This window comes from Spermophilus citellus, assembly GCF_964194105.1.
Source record: "Spermophilus citellus genome assembly, chromosome: 12".
Taxonomy (NCBI): domain Eukaryota; kingdom Metazoa; phylum Chordata; class Mammalia; order Rodentia; family Sciuridae; genus Spermophilus; species Spermophilus citellus.
This window is the reverse complement of record NC_138198.1, coordinates 5,090,649-5,114,480: the sequence shown is the minus strand read 5'-3', so window position 1 is coordinate 5,114,480 and position 23,832 is coordinate 5,090,649.

Sequence of the window (23,832 nt, the reverse complement as noted above, 5' to 3'; positions counted from 1 at the left end):
TCATTTCACCTCTAAACTTTCATGCATGATGGTGTGATATGGGTATTACACATGAGCTTTCCAGGGACGCCTCATATCTAAAGTATAACCTTCTCTTACCTTTAAATAAGCCTCCCATGAATTCTAAGGACATGCAGAATGTAGGCCAATTCTTGCCAGAGGTAACATGAGCGGTCTCTACTCCAATTCCCACTAAGGTGCTTACTTCAATCTCAAAACCTCATGGACACAGCCTCTAGTGTCTGCATTTCTCCACACATTCTGGTCTGACCTCACATCAGCATAACCCACAAAGCTCTTTTCTAGCACTCTAGGCTTTCTCTAGCCTGTTTCTCCAAGCTTTTTCAACGTCTGCTGAAAACCAGTTCCAAAATCCTCTAAATCATATGACCAGGTATACTCAAAAACACGTGCACATTCCCAGCACTATTTTTCTGGGTTAATCAGTTTTCTGGGTTAATCAATCATGTGCCACAGTACTAAAATATCTGAGATCAATACCATGAAAGGAGAAAAGATTAATTTGGGCTCATTGTATGGAGGTTACAACCCATGATTGCTTGGCCCTGTTGCCTTTGGACCTGAGGCTGGGCAGTATAGTATGCTGGAGAAAAACTGCTCACTTCAATGTGGCCAGGAAGCAAAGAGAAAAAGAAAGGAGGTAGTGATAGGGAAAGACCTATGTCCCAAAATCCCATTCTGTAAAACAACCCCAATGACATGATTAACTTCCACTGCATCCCACCTCCTAAAACCTCCCCCTACCTCCCAATAGCACCATCCACTGCAGACCAAGCTTTTAACTCATGAGCCTTTCCCAGACGATGATTACCCAACCCTTGGTGGGGACTGGATCCCCTCACTTATTCCTTCCACCACTTCACATACAAAGGGTAACCCTGCTCAGAAACCATCCCTGGGTCACAGCCAGAAGGAGAATCAGCCTAAGGAGGCAGGAACATGAAACCTCAGGTGAGTCCCAGGAAGGAAGGGCCTGTTGTGGGGTGCCCTGGTGGCCACCTTGAGCGTGCAGCTCACTGATATGTCAACCACTCAATGCGCAGAGGTTCTGCAGGCTTTCAGCAGCCTCACATTGTGGAACACAGTATTTTCATCCACCAACTTAGCCTCAGAGCAGCCACCAGAATCTGTCACTGCCCAGATGAAGTTCAGGGTGTTGGCATGGATAAGGACTTTCCCATCTTTCCAGAAAACCCCATGATTTTATGCCTGCTTCCCATCACAAACATTATGCCTATTTTAAAGTTTCTGTTCTCCACAGCCATCTTATAACTGAGACACCTGGACCACACGCATGCTGAAGAGGAACCTGCCTGCCTAAATAGCATACACTGCCAAACCCACCTGCATGAGGAAGAGCCAGAAATCAACAGTCATGTGGGCTCTTTGGCCCCAAAGAATGCACTAACCCTGTTTGGAGCAATGTGGTGGATCAGAATGACCAGGGTCAATGCCTTGCCCAAAGAGTCCCTGATGCCCCATTCACAATGCATGCACAATCTGTAAGATATGAACACATTGTTGCCTGAATATATTTATTTCACACAGATGCCTGTTCACAAAATGGTGCATACACATGCACACACACACACACACACACACACACACACACACAATAAAGTATGCTACTAAATAATCTAGAGGTAGGTAAGAAGCCTTGACATTTAGTGTACAAAGTATATCTATCTCAAGACTAACTCCAACCTGATGCTGCTAAACTGAAAGGAATGAGCAGCATCAGCTACCATATTGGTTCCTGGCAGCTCCAGCACACAAAGAATATGTGCACAAAATTCACCTGCCCAGGGTACTAACTTGAATTCCAACCCCAAATACACAATCAAAACCGCATTTACATCTCCAGACAAAAATAAACCTCATGGCTTCTGAGCAGATGAACACGTGATATCTCCACCCTAAACACACAAAAACACCACCTGTTACTACATGAATTTTTGAAGAAAAATACCCTATTCATCCTAAATGTTCAAGCACATTCCTAGAAGTATTCAAAAACAGGTACAACATCGGTTGGATACATACGTGTACAACAAATACACTGCTCCTATATACCCAATGAATATCTTACAGGCATAGACTCTGGAAAACCAAAAAGCATACAACCAGTCATCTCTTGCACTACACAAAGCAGATCCACGTAAAATCCCACAGTTCTAAAATAGACACATTCCATAACATCCAAAGACACAATCTATTTCCAAGCACAAATGAACCTCTCACATCTGCCAGAGTACTCATCACAAGATCCCTATGAATTCAAAACACACTCAGCCACTAACAACTTATACTTCTCAAATGCATGAGACTAAACATAATTATATATTAGGACTATACATTCTACTAACATCACCAAAATCATCAAGACTTACATGCTACAATAAACACAAAACACAATTACTAAGCATCCTGTATACACAGATTCTAAATACACACATCCACAAATCCATGAACATAAACCTAATCACTTGGGTGCCTACACACAAAACACAAAAATGCTAGTCTTGCATGCAATGAGTCAGAGAATTCAATACCAGCACACATGAAAAATCATGCACACATTAATCTCTATCTATGGATCAATATATACATAATTTCCAAACAGGAAAGGAGGGACAGACACATAAATATACCCAAATCATGAATATAGAGAGTCTTTAAAACACTACAAAGTATTCCATATCTTCAGAACGCAACCTGCCAACCTCACCAGTCAAACGTTCCTGTCCACACCTAGAAATGGCACAGCATTCTCCAAAGAAATACACTTTGAATACTCCTAGCAACCTCATTCCCAGTGAAGAAATTTATAGAATTCAACCATCCATCTACAAATCCACAAACCAATTTGCATGCCCAAGACCCCAAAAAATATCTCAAGAATATCATCTAAAATACACAAAAGCTCACTTACAAATCCCAAATTATCACAGGCGAATAGAACACATTTTATATTTACTCAAATGCTAACAAATAACTGTATCATGTATCCCTAAAACATATAAACACAATTCCCACAGCACAATGTCACCTCTTCATCACATACATAGATCCTCACCTCCCAGTTACAAATAACTTTCTACTTCATATATATATGGCCCCAGAAAGCAGATATCAACTGCCATGTCCCTTAAATAAACATACTAATTGACACATAAATATTCTCCTTCTCACAACTATTATGAACACATGCAACACAAACACACGTACTCCTGAGGTGTGGTAGTTAATACAAACTCAATACACAAGTAACTGTCCATAGGCATCTCATTTCTACACAGTTACCCATTACATAAAATATGCAAATATACCCAATTATACACAAAACATTATACTATCTTCATATACAAGCTCACACACTCCCAACTATGAATAACTCCTTGTCTTCAAAAATGCAGAACCCTACCAACTCCACACCACACTTGAACATATTTATCCTACTACTCCACAAAATTAGCCTTCAAGCACACAAATACATATACATGAATAAAGAAAAGAAATTTTTTATAAAACCCCACATAACCAAGTACCATATCCCAAATATACAAGTACCCCTCTTCCATTTCCCAATTACATCAATCACATGGCAAACCCAGAGATTTAGACCCAAACACATTCATTAACATAGCCCATACGCAAACACACATATTACACCCAAACATCCCAAGGTGCATTCATGAGCCTAAACAAATAAGTAACAGCCCTCCAAATACACCAAACACTGCACAGTCTCACAAAACACATCATGACTTTTCCTTGGTCTCAAATAGCCATCCAGACACCACCACCCACACCGGTGAATACATATCAGATTCTCATGGGTAAGTTGAAAACAAAACAAACCCTAAACTTTGAATGCATATCAACACATTAGGGACACCAGCATCTCACCAAAAAAAAAAAAAAAAAAAAGAGTAAAAAACACTCAAGCCCTCTAAATTCTTACCATCCATCCCTCCAGGAAAAGTGCAGCATCTCATTTTCTCATACAAATAACCACTCCATGATCTTCATGCCCATCAAAATGAAAGGAAAACTTTCTGGCATCCAGAAATACATACAAGGACCCCCTAACAGCCCACCAACACCTCGTGAGAGCATATCATCAGTTTCACTGCTCAACACATGAGTACCACAAAATTAATAATAAAATATGGATCTTTTTATTACAAAATGTCTTTTGGTCAAATGGTTCTCTTATAATAATTATAATCAAAAAAAATCATGAAAGAACAAATAAGCCCTTCACCCAATCAAAATCCAATTCTCTTAGCTTATACCTGCCCTGTCTCTCACAGATTATCTGCACACTATAAACTCAGCTAGAAATGCACAAGACCCTCGGTTCTTGGAAGCTCCCCAGTCCGAAGTTATGGGAGAAGGTCGCACCTGAAAACATGCTTGCCAGAAATGTTGACCATGCCAGGCACGGTGGTGCACACCTGTAATCCCAGCACCTTGGGAGGCTGAGGCAGGAGGATCGAGAGTTCAAAGCCAGCCTCAGCAACAGTGAAGTGCTAAGCAACTCAGTGAGACCCTGACTCTAAATAAAAGACAAACTAGAGCTGGGGATGTGGCTTAGTGGTCAAGTGCCCCTGAGTACAATCCCCAGTAACCACTACCCCCTCGAATAACATAAAAAGAAATGTTGACTAAACAAAACCCACAAACCACTCTAATCAAGAATTTTAACACAGAAACTTTGATCACTTAAGTCTTGTTTAGATCTACTGGACTGGAACTCTTGGTGACATATACATGAATAAGACATACACAGCCCACACTCCAGAAGAGGCTACTTTCCTGACACACTAGACAACTGATGCACCCACCTAGGACCATCATATATGTTCCTTGGAGCCTACAATCGTCCATTCCAGCAGGCCAGCTTGTTGCTAATAAAGCTCATTCTCACTACTTCTCAAGTCATTGACTCTACTGGGTTACAGTGAAAAAACACACACACACGATGTAAAATGCTCAACAGAACACTAGCAAATTTTCTCCTGAAATTCTTCCATATCAAAAATGTATGTTAGAGGCTGGGCTTGAGTTCTCACAGCCCCTAAATTCACACATGTAAACCTAAACATATAAACCTAAATCACTCTGAACATATGCAAACAACTCCCACAATCCTGAACACAAACACACATTCGTTTTTTTCCTTCCTCAGAATGGAAATGAAAGTAATGAATTTGAGCTCAACAGAAGTAGACTATGTTGGACACGGACATCTGCAACCTGGATCTATTCTCAATCAAGGGATACTTTTACCAATTTCTGAGAACGCTGCTGGAAACAGCCTTGGCTGTCAGCTCCTTTGACCTCTGCATCAGCTATAGAGAGCACCCTCAAGAGCTCTTACAGCTTTCTAGGGAGGTTTCATGGATAAATGCGTAATAAACAGCTGAGCACAGCCCTAATGACAATATTAATTCTCCCCTGACACATGAGGCTAGCTGAGACTGTTTGGGGGCCTGGGTCGTATTTCAACATCTCCTCAGCCTGATTATGGTCTTTTTGAACTTTTCTTCAAAAAAAAAAATACAATGCTGACAAAACTGTCTCAGGACTGAACTGCAAGGAACTCAACATAAGACAGCATTCTTTGATTCCTTCAATGATTACTCATTAAGCACCAAGAGGCACTGAAAGAGCATCCCTCTTATGGATATTTCACCCCACAGAAGGAAATAGACAATAAGCAAGTATATGTATCATGGATTCACACATGGAGTTTTTGGAGAGAATCAGTAATTCGATTAAGGGTCAGGGTCTCTACAGAAAGAAGGGAAGGGCTACAAATATAGGCTTGAGGAAAAGTGCAAATGGAAGAATACGTTGCCTTGTACCGAATGGTTTCAACTTCTGTGGTTTCCTCTTCACTTGATAACTGCAATCTGATCTTAAGGTGTACATTCATTTTCGGGTGCACTAGATACCTAGTGAACCCATACTGTAGACTAACAGACACTGGAAAATTCAGCAATTCCAAATGACAGGCATTTATCCTCTCAGGCACGGCATCTGAGGGTCAGGATTAGGGATGGCTCTGCCAGACAGCTCTCCTCCCCGAGTCTGGCCTCACTCAAGTGACAGGGATATGCAGCTCTCCCAGGGCCATATCCTCCAGCAATCAGCCTCATGATGTCCTCCTGTCTATGACAGAAAAGAAAGAGGAGGACTCCCAGCAAGGCAGAAAGCTCAGAGCCAGGACAGAAGGGAGGCTGTGTTGAGCCACATGGCCCAGGGCAGAGATGCACTGAGGTAAGGAACCAGGTCATTTCTGCTACTCCCTCAACTAGGTGTAGACTCTGGGGAACAAATTTTACCCAAGAGCAAGTTATCATACTTGAACTTTTGGAAAGTCAAAAACACACCCTCCTATATCTCTTTTTCATTTTTCATTGCTTACTTAATGCAGTCACTGAAGGATGCTCTGGAGGATTTCAAGACAATGGGACTGCTTGCTGTCCCTGAGGTATCAATCCTACATGAGACAGATGCTAAACTCAATGTTCTTATGAGGGAGAGGTGGAAGTTGGGGCTTTAGGAGCAAGAGAAGGGAGCCCATGTTCCCCATGGGCCATGGAATACATGCTGATGCACTGATATGGATGGAAACGGGGGATATATTAAGGAGGTGGACAGTTATATTCTGGATGGACCAATAAACAGGATACCAAACATTTTTGGCAACTACTAAAAACACACCATTCACTGCTCCAAGCACTTTACACCTTAACTCTAATCTTCACAATCTTGTAGAGTTAGCTTTATTATTCCAGTTTTATAGAGAAGTAAGCTGAGGCTCAGAGAGGTTAAGACACTTGAGCAAAGTCACTTGCCCAAGGATCAGTGCATCACTGAACACTGTGATACACTGCGTTTAGTGGCTCCACTTTGGTAGTGGAATTTAACCATGGTGGGACACTTACACCCCTGTAAACTAGAAGTCAAGGCTCTTCTGCCTACCCCTAAAGGACATCTTACTAGAACACCTCTAGTGTGTGTGTGTGTGTGTGTGTGTGTGTGTGTGTGTGTGTGTGTGTATGAGGTTTGAGGAGGCACATGGCAGCTGAGGCACAGATTTTGCAGGCTTTCAACAGCTCAAACCATGAAACAAGGTGTCTCTGCCCACCAGCTATGGCCCAGAGAAGCCAACAGCCCCTGTAGCTGCCCAGCTGGTTATCAGAGCATTCTGCATAGAGAGAACATCTCCCATCTCACCTCATGCCCAAGAAATCATACAACTTTATGACTTCTGCACATCATGTAGCCAACGATATGAACAATAGAAGCCACCAACCATCTGACTGGGAGGCTACTCAGCCTCTAAGTATGGCCACACTCAGCCTTTCAAGTGTGTACTTTTGCTTTGCAATCAAGCTCTTTCACTTTCCCTAAAATCTGGGCCTTCAATTCTTCTCTGCCAAGAAACCTGAAGGTTTGAGTAGAGGATCCTACATTTCTGAAGACCTTCTCAAACCCTTCACTGGTGACACCTGCACCATCAACACATAGACAAATTACCAGTTTTTACCTAAAATAGAAAACCATAGTACTCTGAATGTTCACGCTATTCCTATACCTATGCACACACATACACATGCACTAGATACAAACATACAACAGACACACTGTCCATATGCACACCGTGAAAATACTATGGGCTCAGACTCCAGAAAACCACCTAGCATACACAAGTTGTCTCACACAACACCCCCAGCCAAGACTGAAGCAAAAGCCTAAAGCTCTCAAATTCCTGTAATCTGCTATTCCCAAACGCACAGCCTGTCTACATGGCTTCTCTATTTCTAAACAAACACAACGAACCTCCCAAACCCCAGAATACTCACCAAAAAAACATGAGTTAAAATACTTACATGACCACCATAACCTACAGGTTTCAACTGCATAAGACCAAACACGTCAGGACCACTCCCTCAAGCAACATCACCAATCTCTCTAAACATTGCATTCCAGAATAAACAGAAACAGGACCCTTGAGCCTAAATACTCATATGCCTGCATACAAAAACACTAATTACACAAGTATGAGGCCCTGGGTTCATATCACAGTACCAAAGAAGAGCAAACACATGTACAAAGGTACAGTGACTAAATCACACACAACTCCCACACACTAACACATATACGCAAACATTCCCAAAACTGAATATACAGACCCCTCTCAAACACTGCCACATTCCACATCTTCAGAACACAACATAAACCTTATCCCCAAACATTTCCACACACTTGTAGACACCCCAGCATTCTCCAGACAAATACACTTTGATATAACAACCACATTTATGAAAATAAACTTACATGATTCATCCACCCACAGCTCAATATACACAAAGTAGTACACATGCCAAACACACACAATATTCTCTAGCACACCACTTAAAAATACTCATCAACCCACTCATAAATTTTATAAATTTTTAATTTTTTAAAATGGAAACCAGTTCCAACATCCCCCAAATACTAAGAAATAATTGTAGCATATTACACACCTATAATACATTCAAATATAATTCATACTTTTTGGCCTAAATGCACAAGCCCAGCATTCTATCAGATACAGACAGCCTTACTTCCCAGTTACATACTAGTAAATCCCCACTTAAAACATTGCCAACAAAGATATTCATCAAAACTGCCATACCCCTGCAATACCTGTCCCCTAGACATTCTTTCTTCACACAACTCTGATTATAAAACACCCCATACAAACCTGAAGAATGCTAGTAACTACAGTCAATACACATGTAACTCTCCACAAGCATCAAATAGCTACATATAAATATGCAAATTCCTATTATCTCACACTACCTGCATATACAAAGTCACACACTTCCAAATATTCACAAAGAAATAAATCATCCATTTCCCCAAATGGAGAATAACATACACTTCACATCACAATCACACATATTCATTCTGCCACGCCTCAAGATTAGCCATAGATGTGACTTCACACAAGGAAATACAAAAATCCATAAAACAACAACAACAAACCCACAAATACACATAATATCCTAAATACACAAACATTCCCACTACATTTCCCAAAGCAGATTGTATACCCATCAAAAATACACCCAATGATGTTACTTAACATTGCTCATATACACATGCACATATCTCTTCCAAATAACCCATGATATAAATAAAAATTGCAGCATTTGGGGTGGGGGGTGGTGCGGAGAACCACAGGTGAAATATTCCAAAGCCAAAATGCAAACACCTACACCAAACTCCCTGAGTTGATATGTATTATTTCTCACACCCTCCAAATGCAACTTTCCTACTCTCCCATCAGAGATACAACTTTCTCTCAATAATCCATCCAGACACAGACAAATCTCAGATTCTCACCAGCCAACTTAAAACATAACAAACCCAAAACTATGAATGCAAATAAATACTTTGGAACACCATCTTCAAAATGGACATGCAACCAAAAATTCATGGCCTCTGAATTTACATAATTCCCAAGAAGGGAAAAAGCTTGCAACATAGTCAGATGCAACCATGCACGCAGGCAAAAGCAGAATCAAAACGTATTAGCATCCCCAAAACCAAACTCTGACACCGCAGTGGCCAATGAACATTTACAAAAAAAGGACACATAACTTTCCTAATGTAAAAGATGAGCACCACAAAATGTAATAATACAACAGGAGTGTCTTTATTGCACACGACTTGGGGTCACACGGTTCTCCCGTCATCATTTAGGAGCTCTGTCCAGAGGCGCCCACCAACAGCCCACCGACGACGGCCGTCAATCACGGTGTGACCACGGCGGACCCAGCACACTCGGCTCAGTGTGTTCCCTTCTGCAAAGTCGCTAAGGTCAGGAGAAATGCGCGTCCTTCAGCCTAACAACCCTGATGGCGGCTGAGGGTGTCCCCAACATTCACAGCTTTCACAGCGACAAGGAGATGACCGTCACCACTTCCCCTGACACCGACAGGAGCCTCGGACCTGCTGACCAGGACCGCGCTTCTCAATCACCGCACAGGTGCCCCGGAGCCCGGCGCCACACAGGATGCAAGGGACACGGAGGGACAATGGCCATCGCACTGGCCAACGCGCCCCTCACTTCCGGGCCTGGTGCCGGCGCCCACGTCCCAGGGGAGGCGAGGCCAGCGCCCGGGCTGTCCAGCGAGGCACAGGGGCCGGGGGACCCGGCAGGGACACACGGGGGACGGGAGAGGTTCGCGGGTCCAGTACCTCGGGCCTATGGGACTGACTGGACGCCGCCATGGGAGCCGGGCCGGCCGTTGGGAACCCACCGTCCGCGCTCGCGCCTGCGCCGTGCCCCGCTGGAGCCCCAACGGACGCCCAGCCCCAACGGACTCCGGAGCCCTCGGATGGTGGCCCGCGAGCGCCAGAGCGCCTCCAGCCAAGGGCGTGCGCATGCGCGAGGGGTGCGGCGCCGACTGGAAGCCATGACAGGCTCAGGGTATCAGGCTGAAAGGAAGCCCAGCAGGGTGGCCAGTAGAGGCTCAGTCTGCCTCTCTGAGACCAAGACAGGTGACAGCTCCACTTCCCAACTCCCGTGGAAACATAATTGTCCCTGGTCCCTCTGGCCCTCATCATGCATAAAGAAGAGTTAGCCAGTGCCCATCCCCTCCTGAACTGGTGGAGAAGCACCTCTGTACGTGCCCCAAGGTCATGTTATGTCCCAACAGGACTCAAGAGCTTCCAAGGCAGCTGCCAGCCAAGGTGCAGAGAAACGTAAACGTTGCACTGACCAAGGGGTCTGCATGCTGAACTGGCCCTCAGAGGTGGCTTCCCAAGATGTGAAGAGGCGCAGGGCCACAGAGCCAGAACTACTGGGTCCAAAGGACACTGCTATGCTCCCGAGCTGTCAAGTGTCTCCCTCGCTGGGGGCCATCCGGTCCAACCATCCACCCCAGAACCACAAATCCTCCTCCCTAAACCTGAGGGGAAAAGGTGCTGGTGGTCACAGAGGAGCCACTTCTTCAGGGGGGCCACATGGGACAGCCAATGGCTGCAGTGTGGACGATGACCTCCAATGCCTGGACTTCCTCCTAGTCTCCCAGCACCGTCTGCTGCCCTGGGCTCTGTGCCAGAGCCAGGGCCCTCACATGGAACCCCTCTGCTCAGGAGACCAAGCACCCCAGGCCCCACCTGCCCAGACAGGCAGCCTCATTCCCCGTCCTCCTCCAGCTGCCATGTCCAAGAAGAGCGCTCTCCCTGGATGCTCCCGCAACATGGAAAAGATGCCTCGCCCCAGGCCTCCCCTGGAGGTCACTGGAGGGAAAGACCTGCATCTGAAGCAGGTTCGAGCCTCACAGCCTCAGAAGAGGAAGTGCAAGGCACCAGGCAACTCGAAGAAGAAAAGGAGGCTCTATGGACAGTAGGGCTGGCGGGTGGCCTCTGGGGTGGCAGCCCCTCAGGCGAGGTCTCACCCTTGCTTCATGATGCACACCCAGAGCTCCTCCTCACTCAGGATGGTTCCTGCCAGACCTCGGGACAGGGAAGGGAAGGGGATTGGGAAGGGGGAGGGCAGAGGGAGGCTACTGAGAGGGAGGGGGCGGGATGTTCAAGCCTGGAGGGAGGTTGGACCTTGTTGGCCTTGTATCACTGGGAATAAAGGCAGATTTGCAGGAAAAATCTTCTCAGGCTGCTGCTTCTGCTATAGTCTGTGTAGCACCATCCAGTGAGAACTGAGAGGAGGAGGTAACCGGAGATGCCATGCACCAGGGTGCACAAGTGTCCGTCCACTGGGTCTTGCCTCTGGATTGAGGCTGGTCCTTCTACTGATCCTGGGAGAAAAGAGCCAACAAGCTCCCAGAACCCCACTCATCACCCCACTGAAAAGGGGTCACTTGGTTTAGGGGATCTTGTCTCTGTGCATCCCTTCATGGTCTGTGTCCCTTAAACATCTCTCTTACCAATCATCTGAGGGCCAAGCATGAAGAGGAATCACAAAGAGCCAAAGCGCATCTCCCTTGGTGTTGGCAGCTCTGAGGTCTGAGGACTGACAGACTGGTGGCTGTCAGATTGTAGTGTGAACAGCCCTGATGTTGAATGTCAGGGCCCCTCAGCTTCTAGTGGTACTGGCTCTCCTGTTGCTGCCCTGGGAGCAGTAGCCAGCCACTTCCAACACTTCCCTGGAGATCATCTGACGGCCAGACCTAGCAGCTCCTGTAGCTCCCCACTGCTCTGGGTCACTCTCTGTGCTCACCACCCTCACGTTGACCTGCCCAGTTTGCCAGTTTTCAGTGCAACCAACTTGACCTGTTCCAGTTGAGATGAGAGTCATGAACATAAACTCTACCCCTCCCTAAGAGCCTTCATTAGGACTCATGCTGTGGCAGAAGGGGAAGTGGTAGAGGGACTGTCTGCATCAGGAGATGGGGAAGGAATCTTAGTTGAACTAAAAAGGTGAACTCAGGCCTGCACAGTGTCCTTCCAGATACCCACAGTCTTTCTCCATAGGCACAGGCAGGGGAGGGGCTCCTTGGGCATCACACTGGGGACCACTGAAGGGCCCCAAAGGGGTGGAGTCATCTAGAGCCACTCCACTACAGGGTGGAATCATCAGGGGAGGACCTGTATGGAAACAAAAGGCTCGAGTACCGTGAGACCTTTGTGGCAGCCATGAGCATCACAGGCAGGGGCACAAGTTTTTATCAAGTGCCTCTTGACAGCTTTGGGCCCTCTTGACTCCTTTGGATGGAGGGCTGCTTTTGGCTCTTGGTCCCCCTGTGCCTTTAATCAGGTTTCTAGAAGTAAGCCTGGAAACAGTGTTATTTTTTAGACAGCTTCTTTCTCCTCCCATGAATGATGCTGGACAGTGAGTTTGGACTGACCCCCAGCATGGCCATGGTCTTCCTGAGTAGGTGGCCTGATGAGAGGACAAGGCCTGGCTTCTAGGGGAAGAAGTCACAGCGCCCTAGGGAAATGTCAACTGACACCACCAGCAAGACCCACTCCCCCAATTACTGATGTGCTCTGCTTTCTGACGGTGACCACAGGGACTGGCCCCTTGTGCATGGATGCCCTTTGTTAGCTGCACCTTCATTGAAACTCAGTTGAGGAAGCTCCTCCTGGTCTCTCTGCACTGGGTAGGGTTGGTCAGAGTTACCTGTTTCCCGGGACCTTGGCCAGCCTGTGCCATGCCAGTCAACAGATGAGCCGTGGTCTGCTAACATCTTAAAATTTTTGCCCTAGCTCATTACAAAAAACTTTAGGAAGACCTTCTCATGACACACATCACTCATCAAATCTTAGAATTCTAAGGTTTTCAGTAGACTTTCATAGACTTTGCCTCCATATCAGCAATAAATTCATAGACATAGGCAAAGAGGGCTGAACTGAGGGAAGGGGTCGAGAGATGCTCTCACCTAGGGAGTGGGTATGAGGAGCTGTAGGGACTGCCACTAAAGAGGAATTAGGTCTGTGGAGTGGGTAGGAGCCCTCCTGGTTAGAGAGCAGTGTGAACAAAACCATGATGTTTCTTGTTGTCATCAGAACAAAAGAAAGCTGCAATTTTGTGCACTCTTTTTTTGCATAAGAAATTTGTTGTGAGCACTTACCACCAAGTAGAAAAGAAACCCTGAGGGAGTGGGTAGTAGAGTTCTTTATGCCTGGGTCAGAGGGAGATATTTGAAGAGACGACTGATGTATGAGTTAGCTTTTTGTCACTGTGAAAAAATACCTGTGAAAATCAAATTAAAAAGAGGAAATTTTACTTTGGGTCCTGGTTTCACAGGTTTGTACCTCTGTTACATGCTGGACACATTGCTTCAGGCCTGTGGGAGAACAGTATGCCACAGCAGGCGCACATGGTGGAGGAGTCCTTTTCACCTCATGGCAGCAAGGAAGCAAATGGGGGGACATGGTCCCAACATCACGTCCAGAGCACACCCCCAATTCCTAGGCTCTGCTGCTTAAACGTTCTGTCATCTCCTGATAGTGCCACAGGCCAGCACCCAAGCCTTTTGCACATGAACTTTTGGGAGTCATTTAAGATCCGAGCCATAACACTGGTAATGGTCCAGAGCTCCTCCTAGGAAAGTAAGAGGGTTTGTTCTGAAGCACCCATTAGTACCCTCCCGGCACCAGGATTCTCAGCTCCTCCAGTTCTAGGAGGTGGTGGGAAGCCCTACGTCCTGAGGTTGTGAGTTGAATGTTCATCAACCCAGAGCAAGAAGGCTCCTGAGTGTTAGAAGGGAGGAGACAAAGCTGCCTGGAATCAGGGCAGGGAGGAGGGGTCCAGAGCAGTGTGGGCAGTGGGATGAGGATGCAGGAAGAGTGGGGCCCCAGAATCAGAGACGATGCTGATAACAATGGGCCCTTCCTCCTCCAACAAATCCCAGGCACCACAGGACTATGAGGTCCTCCTGGGGAACACCCAGTTGTACCAGCACACCCAGCACACCCAGAAGATGCTCATGAACCAGATTATCACCCATCCAGACTTTCAGAATTCTATGCCTTCGGGAGTGACATTGTCATGTTGCAGCTGCACCTGTCTGTGAACTTCATGCCCTGTGTCATTCCTCCTCCAACATCTCCTTCTTTTTATTTTTTAGTGGAAGTGATGGGCTATTATTTGAAGTTCTTGAATGTCTTCTCTGAAGATGCACCAACCTATTGTTATAACACAAAAGAGAATTATTAGCAAACACATAATTTCAAAAATTTACCATTTTGAATTTTTTAACATATTGTCTATTAAAATCATTTCAATCATTAAGTATTTGTTCAGCAAGCTATGCAGTATCCATATCATTCCTGCTTTTCTGAATATCCTAAATTTGATGATGTAACTCCATAAGCTCTAGACTGTCATTATTTCTGTGCCAAACACCCATTAAATGATTTTTAGCCTTTCCCCAACCCCATTGGGAATCATAATATTTGACTGCTATAACATAAACAAAATTTTATCTAGCATGGCATCAGAGCCATTGTTTGAATTTGATCACTGCAAACTCATTTTGTATATGTATTATAGTAGCTTCCAAAGCATTTAATTTAGTCTCAATCTTTTCACCAATATTTACTTGTTGCTGGAGTGTCTTGGAAGTATTCCAAGTCAAATTATTAATCAAATGAGCATTTTAAATATTTTGGGACAAGTCTATGGCAGATGCCTTGGCAGAGACCAAAGCAGATACCAAAGTGACTACTCCAATATAAGAAGGCCAATAGCATGCAGAGTTCTATACAGGTGGGCATGCATGTGTTGTAGGACTTGAACCCAAGCATTAGAATACCAGGGCTCTGAACTGTTAGTTGGGAGCAAAACAAAGGATGGTTGGACTAATACAAGTAATCCATGGCCTTTATTATACCCGGTAGTGCAATTATTCAGGTTACATCTTAGACAAGTTATGGTATTTTTTCCATTTCTTTTTACTTATACTTTTCCAGAAATTAAAACACAAGGAGATGGGTCACAGGCTCTCACTCCATAGCAGGAAGCCACTTCATAGCTTCTACTATAAATTCAGGTAGGGGTTCATCTGTATAATTAATAATTATTCCATTAAAGAACAGTCCTGACAAAGAATCTTAGGATTGAATAACACTGTAAATATACTATTTTTTAATTTTTTCCTATTGCATTTATTGTACTAAGCATAATATTACATGCAGAGTGATTTCCCAATATATATGCATGCTCAACTCTATTTCTTTTAAAAATATTTTTAGTTGTAGTTGGACACAATACAAATCAATGAGAAAAAAAAGTTTTAAAAAGGAAGCTACGCACCACATGGCTTGCCAATCATTGAAATGGGGAGGTTTGCAAAGAACAATGATTTTATCACAAGGTGGCCGAGGTTTAGTGCTATTTATGGGACAAAGACCTGGGGAGAGTTCAGGCAGGCACGAAAGTGACTGGAGGTGAAATAGGTCATATCTGTCATTAGTAATCAAACTTCATTGTTCTTCAGAGGACATAGGTTCCAAAAGTGGTGGCATTGGTGTGATCCAGTTGTGCAGTTGTCAGCCCCAAGACATCAAAAGGTCACTCATCAGACACCAGTATAGGCCCAAGGGAAGTCAGTGGTTTCAACAGAAGCAGGTGTTACAGCCCCAAAAATTAACCTAGGAAAGCATGATCATCCTAAACCCCCACTTCAGAGGTGTTATCTCCACTAATGGGAAGTGACAGAAACTGTAAGTATCGGAGCCTAATGGAAAGAAGTTAGGTCATGAGGGTGGGGTGCTCTTGATGTGCAGAGGACCATGTCCTCCAATTTGTTTCCTTGTAGCCATGAGGTGAAGAGGAATTCTCACGACGGCTCCTGACAGTGTGGTGCTCTCCCACTGGACTGAAGCAATGTGTCCAAGTTCCCATGTAACAAAGATACAAACCATGAAACCAGGACCCAAAGTTATGATGAGTGGGGTTCTGGGAGCTCATTGGCTCTTTTCTCCCAGGATCAGTGGAAGGACCAGCCTCAATCCAGAGGCAAGACCCAGTGGACGGACACTTGTGCACCCTGGTGCCTGGCATCTCCGGTTACCTCCTCCTCTCAGTTCTCACTGGATGGTGCTACACAGACTATAGCAGAAGCAGTAGCCTGAGAAGATTTTTCCTGCAAATCTGCCTTTATTCCCAGTGACACGAGGCCAACAAGGTCCAACCTCCCTCCAGGCTTGAACATCCCATCCCCTCCCTCTCAGTAGCCTCCCTCTGCCCTCCCCCTTCCCAATCCCCTTCCCTTCCCTGTCCCGAGGACTGGCAGGAACCATCCTGAGTGAGGAGGAGCTCTGGGTGTGCATCATGAAGCAAGGGTGAGACCTCGCCTGAGGGGCTGCCACCCCAGAGGCCACCCGCCAGCCCTACTGTCCATAGAGCCTCCTTTTCTTCTTCGAGTTGCCTGGTGCCTTGCACTTCCTCTTCTGAGGCTGTGAGGTTCGAACCTGCTTCAGATGCAGCTCTTTCCCTCCAGTGACCTCCAGGGGAGGCCTGGGGCGAGGCATCTTTTCCACATTGCGGGAGCGTCCAGTGAGAGCGCTCTTCTTGGACACGGCAGCTGGAGGAGGATGGGGGATGAGGCTGCCTGTCTGGGCAGGTGGGGCCTGGGGTGCTTGGTCTCCTGAGCAGAGGGGTTCCATGTGAGGGCCCTGGCTCTGGCACAGAGCCCAGGGCAGCAGACGGTGCTGGGAGACTAGGAGGAAGTCCAGGCATTGGAGGCCATCGTCCACACTGCAGCCATTGGCTGTCCCATGTGGCCACCCAGAGGAAGTGTCTCTCCTGGGACCCATTATGCCTTTGTTCCCCAGGTTTAGTGAGGGTATCTGTGGTTCTGGGGAGGATGGTTAGACCCAATTGCCTCCAACCAGGAAGACCTGTGACAGCTCAGGAGGATAGCAGTGTCCTTTGGACCCAGCAGTTCTGGCTCTGTGTTCCTGCACCTCTTCACGTCCTTGAAAGCCACCTCTGGGGCAAGTCCTGCGTGCTGACCCCTTGGTCGGTGCAGTGTTTACGTTTCTCTGCACATTGGTTGGCAGCTGCCTCAGAAGCTCTTGAGTCCAGTTTGACCTTGGGGCACTTGCAGAGGTGCTCTCCACCAGTGCAGGAGGGGATGGGCACTGGCCAAATTTAGGCATGACAAGGGCCATAGGGACCAGGGACAATTATATTTCCATGAGAAATGGGAAGTGGAGCTGTCACCCATCTTGCTCTCAGAGAGACAAATTGAGGCTCTACTGGCCACCCTGCTGGCTTCCTTTCAGCTTGATACCCCGAGCCTGACCATGACTCTTCTGTCTCCTTCACCCCCACCCCACTTCGACTATCCTGGAGAAGTCACACTCAAGGAGCCATGAATCACAGGCAGGATAGGGACAGACAAAGTCCTGTGGGCCATGTGACTAGGGTCCTGCATCTTCTTCATCAACGTGCTATCCCTTGCTCCCCTGTTCACCCGCAGCCACTACCTTTTCTGTCTACTTGTCTCCCGGTCTCCTGGTCTCCCAGGTAATCCTCTCTCCCTTATCCACTTGATGTCCATCCCAAAGCCCCAGTAAACCTGATGTCTCCAGCTGCATGGTTCTACCTGGTTCCCCTTTCTCCTTGTCTACCTTTTGTGGCTTCCCAACCCCTGGTGCTCCTGCTGTCCCTGTAATTGTTTATCAGGTGCCCCTGCCTCCCTTGGATAATTGGTGTACCTCCTGCTCCTGGTCTACTGGGAGACACTCCTTCCCTTGTTCACCTGTTCAGAGAGGAGTCCTTCCTGCTGCTCTAGCTCTTTTGTTAGGTCAAAGAAATTTATATATGGTTCAGAGGAAAGTAATTCTTTCAGGAAGTGGGGTAAATTGCAGTCTCTACCTGGGAGGAGAATGAAGAGAGGATGAATGACCTTGGAAGGAAATGGCCCCAATATAGGAAGACTTCTAGGAGAACAGGAGGCAATAGCAACCCCATTCATATATGGGGTTGTTAAAGCTCGACCACCAGCTACAAACATGTTTGGAAACACACACACATAATCCCATAAAAAACACTGCTGAGAATCTAAGCTATGAAGCTCCATTCTATAGGTCCTAAAACCTTGTAGACACCAAGATTGTAGGCCCAGCCCACCTTGTTGAAAAAGTCCTCATCAACATAGCTCAGGAGACTTCGATCTGGGTATAAATCCTCTATTGGCTGTTGCTCCAGTCCTTCCTCTCCCAACTTTGCAGCAAGCTCTTGTGTGGACAAGTGGGAGGGCTCCCATGTGGCAAAGTTGGTAGGCCCAAATAGCTCATCCATGATGTCCATGTACTCTTGGATGGCTTCAGGTGGGATCTTCTCAGATGCTTTGATCTTAAACACCCTTTTCTCTGATTCCTTGTGTTTTACTGCTAATGAGCGGGCATGCTATGCCTTACGAGTGGTCTGAGAATGCACACTAGGAGAGGGAGGACCAGCTGGATCATGGATGGGCGATGCAACCTCATCCCAAACACTTGGTAGAAGGCAGGGAACCTAACCTGGTCTGCCATGCACCAGGACAATCTGACCTGAGGACCCCAGGGAGATGAAAACGCACAGGCGGAACATAAAGGAGAGTCATGAGAGAGGACATTTGGAGCCAACAATATTCCATGGTCTGGGCCCAACCAACTCCCAGGAAGATGGTGTGTTGGTTCTTTGGAAAGGAAAGAAGAGAAAGGAGCTACATACTTGGCCCAGTCAATATGCAGCTCAAAACGAGGGGTGGCAGAGACTTCAGGTGCTAGGAGGCTATTCTGTTTGCAAGACCAGATCCCCCATACTGAAGGAAAAGTTCTTACTTGGGACAACAGACTGCCTTGGACCTAGTCACCCTTTGGTGACTTTGGACACTATCATGAGTTTCTGTGGGAATGTGGGAACCCCACCTGGCTGTTGAACAGCCTTGGGGACTGGAGGCCTTGGAATATCCATCCACAGAGGTACAGGAGGTTGGCACTGGAAAACCCCTGACAATTGCATCCTTGGATCCTTCATTTCCTCTGCAGCCTCAAACTCCATGTACCTGGTTGGTGTTTGGGAAAAGGAGGCACAGGCTGAGCTGAAAAGCAGGTCAGCCATACCAGGCAGGTGCTAGTCCCATACCATGCAGGAGCTGGTGGCAGGGATGTGGAGCTGTGTCCTGGAGTGGGCTGGGCCAGTCCCAGGAAGGAGCTTCTACAAAGGAAGAACCACATCAACTACATCAGCTACCACCTGAAAGGAATCAGATCGGAGGGACCCAGGCAGGGCCCCTAGCTGGCCCTTAATTCTAGGTCTCTCCTGTTTCTGCCAGGAACCACACGGATCAGGTAAGTTCCAGAAACTCATCAGGGATGTGATTTATATCAGGGAACACCAGGGATCCTGGCCCAATTCAGGCATACTGTTCCTGGGACATGAGCCCTGGAAGGATCACCTGGGAGACCAAGGGACAGGAGAGGTCATGAGAAAATGGGAGCTCATCTGAGAACATTGGGTTGCTTCCAATGAGGGCTGTTCTTTTCCTTCTTTTCACTTGTTGCAATGGCAAGGATTTCATAGAACAAAGGCAGTAAGACCAGAGGCAGGTCCTCGGGGCATCTGAGGTGCTGGATGTCCCTGACCATGCACTCCCCACTGCCATCTTCTTCTGGAACATTAGGTTGAAGTAGTGGCCATGTTCACGACCTTTTGTAGTCCTCACTCTGTAAAGAGGTGCCAGTTCCCAGGCAGGTGGCCTGAGTGATCAATCCAGTGTAACTTTTCCCCTTTGCAGAACCAAGAAAGCAGAAGGAGACCTTGTGACTAGGCTAGTTACTCCTCCCCATCCTGACCCTGAACCTCCATTGTTGCAGAGAGAAATCCCAGCCTTCCAGCTAGAGGGAGCTGTTATTTGGAGAGAGAGATGGCTTGGATCTAACACATAGGTAGGTGACAGGCCCTATCAGACACTGCTATGCAACCAAGATACCCACCACTCGGGTCTGGACTCTGAAACCTGACTCACTTTTCTGCTATCTCATAGAAGACCATCCCATCAAAGTTGCTGCTGCACTGCCATTCTTGCAAACCCTTCCACAGGCCCTCCTCCATGGTCATGGTGGACTCCCATTGGGACAGAGACCAAAGCACTGGCTGGAATTCATCAGGATCAGTCAGTGTCCACAATGTCACCCTCCATTCTCAGCCTAACTGACCCAACATGTCCTCCTACCTTTGTTACATCTGCTCCATCATATTCAAGTATGGTACTGGGGCTCTGGGACACTATACCCCATATCAAACATTAACACCAAGGGATGCATTGGCCTGTAGGATTTCACTTGGATTCCTTGATGGTATGGTGTGTTATGAGCTGAATTTGATTTTTAAGAATTTAATCTTTATTTTTTTTTATGTGATGCCAAGGATCGAACCCAGTGCCTTACTGGTGCTAAGCAAGCCATCTACAACTGAGCAACAATCCCAACCTGTACTGAATGTTTTATCCTCCAAAATTCACCTGTTGAAGTCCTAACCCCCAATGTGATGGTATCTGGAGATGAACTTTAGTGTTTGGGAGGTTTGATGAGATACTGAGGATGGGGCTTCAGGAAGGCATTAGTGGTCACCCAGGAGAAGGAAGAGACACTGATGTGATGTCAGTCGTGTGAGGACAGTCGAGTCTGTCGTCTCCTTTAGCAAGGAGAGAGCCCACATGGGAATCTGGATCAGGCACCCTTCATCTGCATCTCCCAACTCCAGAACTCTGAGAAGTGAAGGTCTGGAGTCTTGTTTACCTAGTCTATAGCACTCGCTATGGCAGCCCAAGCTAACTGGGACAGTGCACAGGACGGCCTGGGAGCACATTCACAAATTGAGGCAATGATGAACATCCACATTCAGAATTCAAAGAGAGTAACTTCCTCAGGAGTGCCACATGACCACAGTGTCCTTATCAAGAGTCCAGGACAACATGTGTGGATATCTGTAGAGTTCTGTCTTGGAGTCAGCAACCCTAACCCCACTTCTGGTTGTGATTTCCTCATGCCAACAACAATCAGGTGTAGGGTAGAAGGTGAAATGACTGGGGGAGGGACCATCATATGGAGCGAGACAGCCAACTCCAAATTCTGGCTCACATTACCCCAGAAACCTACTAGGAGCTGGAGTCTGCCACATGATGATGAAGACCATCAGAAACAAAGATTTCCACCGCCAACAGGGCTGTGATGGGCACTGAGTTAAGGCACATTTCCTCCCCTGGTGTGAGATCAATGATGCTGGGAATGTAGGTCTCTCAGCTTGTTTCCCACCCTCAGGACCTTCCTTCCAGTTCCCCTACATCCCAGTCTCCTTTTCTGTCCCACACTTTTCCCTGTCAGAGCTCAAGGAGGAGTTCTGGGTCCCTGGGAAGAACACTCACATGAGTGGAGTCTTAGGAAGGTGCTGGTGGACCAGGATCTTGAAGCACTGCCAGTGCCTGAAGTTTCTGTAGATGCTCTGAGGTCCACTGGAGTCATCTGGTGGCACTGCAGCTAGTATACCCTCCCTGTACACTCCCTGTGGCCATTGGTGGGCATTCACTGGGAAGACAATGGGGGTCAGGTGGGCAAATGGTGGTGTTGCTGGGGTGTGAAGGCTCAAAGTCCATCAGCTCCCATAGTTCTGGGTCCCCCCACTGGCTGAGATAGGCACAGTGGTCCTCCAGGCAGAAGATGCTGTGAGGAATGAAGCAGGATGATCCACACCACCTAAGAAGGCCCCTGGGGCTCTACACTTGAGGTGCCTGAGTGAGGGCAACCTTCTGAATGTGGCTCTCCTGGCTTCCGTCTGGCCCATGTTGACCAAAGTTGAATTGCCCAGACACACACACACACAGCAGGGACATCAGCTCCTGCAGCCATTGATATTTCAGAGTAAGGAGACTGCACCAGCCAGTTCCCCTGGGAGGTTGGTGCAGTCACAGGAGGCAACATGGGCAGCACCCAGATGGCTGGTGTGTTGGCACAGGAGCAGAGGGAAGACAGGGCAGGTCTCTGAGGGGAGACATAGGGGAGGCAGGTTCTTCCTGGTCTCAGCATTCAAGATGCTGTGGAAGCAAAGTAAGGGCAAGTGGCTGTAGGAGTGAGGCCCCCAGCCTTTGTCACTGGGCATCTGAGGCGGAATGGCAACAGCTCAGGGTCTCATGGGCAGGGAAGTCTTGTGGTTTGCAACTTTCTCTGAGTGAAATTTAGGCTTCCTTCCTCCAATCAAAAGTTACACTCAGAGAAATTTTGTTCCCAGTACTCAAGCATTCCCTGAACATGGTCTATAGTGACAGCTCAGCTTTCCCTGACTAGAGGCCCCTTGGCATCCTTTGCTGACAATGCGTCAGCGTCCAAGGCATCTCGCTGGAAACTGACTCTGCCGAGTGGCACCATGCCTCTCAGCATTCTCACCTACAGGAAGGAGACCTCCCTTCTCCAAGAAAGTTCCAGGCACTCCAAGGCCTATGTGGAGGTGACAAGTTCATAATTTATGGGTCCATCACCCCATCAGCCTTCCTTTTGCTGATTCTCCTTGGAAAACCCTCTGTTTATTTCCTGGCCTTCCACAACTAAACAAAAGCACCTGAGTGAAATGTCTCCCCAGCTACAGCCTGAGGAACCCTGAAGGTCACCAGGAGCACATCCTGCCCAGAGTGGGGGTACCTCTCCCAGCACTTCTAACCACAAGCACCAGTGGGGAACAGATTCTGGCATCTCAGTGTATCTGTCAACAGGGTTTTCCCAAGAGAATTCTTGACATGGCCACAACTAGATTAGCACTTGAACATTTTGGCTGGAGGTGCAAAAGCCATGGTCACAGAACTGTTCTCAACTTGAAATGAATCAAGGCAGTGGACCTAAACTGTACAAGTAGACATTGTATTTGTCCCACCCACCCAGCTGCATGAGAAAGGACAGTTTTAGTTAAGAATGTTCAACATAAAGTTGAAAGAATGTCATTCATTCTTAAATCTTGAACCACGGGAGATGCAGTGCTGAAACTGAACACCCAAGGGCCACACTTGCACATATCAAATAAATGGTGGGAAGAGTTGATAGGCACAGAGATAGTTCAAAAGTGTTGGGAAAACATTCGGGGGGAATGGGGTTGATAGCTAAAAGGGAAGGGATTTATTTTTGAGCTGATAGAAGTACTCTATTTTTTGTTGTAGTCATGAAGGAAATGTTTATTGCCGATACGGTGGCAAAGTCTATGAAAACTAGAATTCTAATATTTGATGGGTGATGTGAGTTGTGTAAATGTCTTCCTAAAGTTATTTTGTAATGATCTGCAGAAAAATAGTGAGA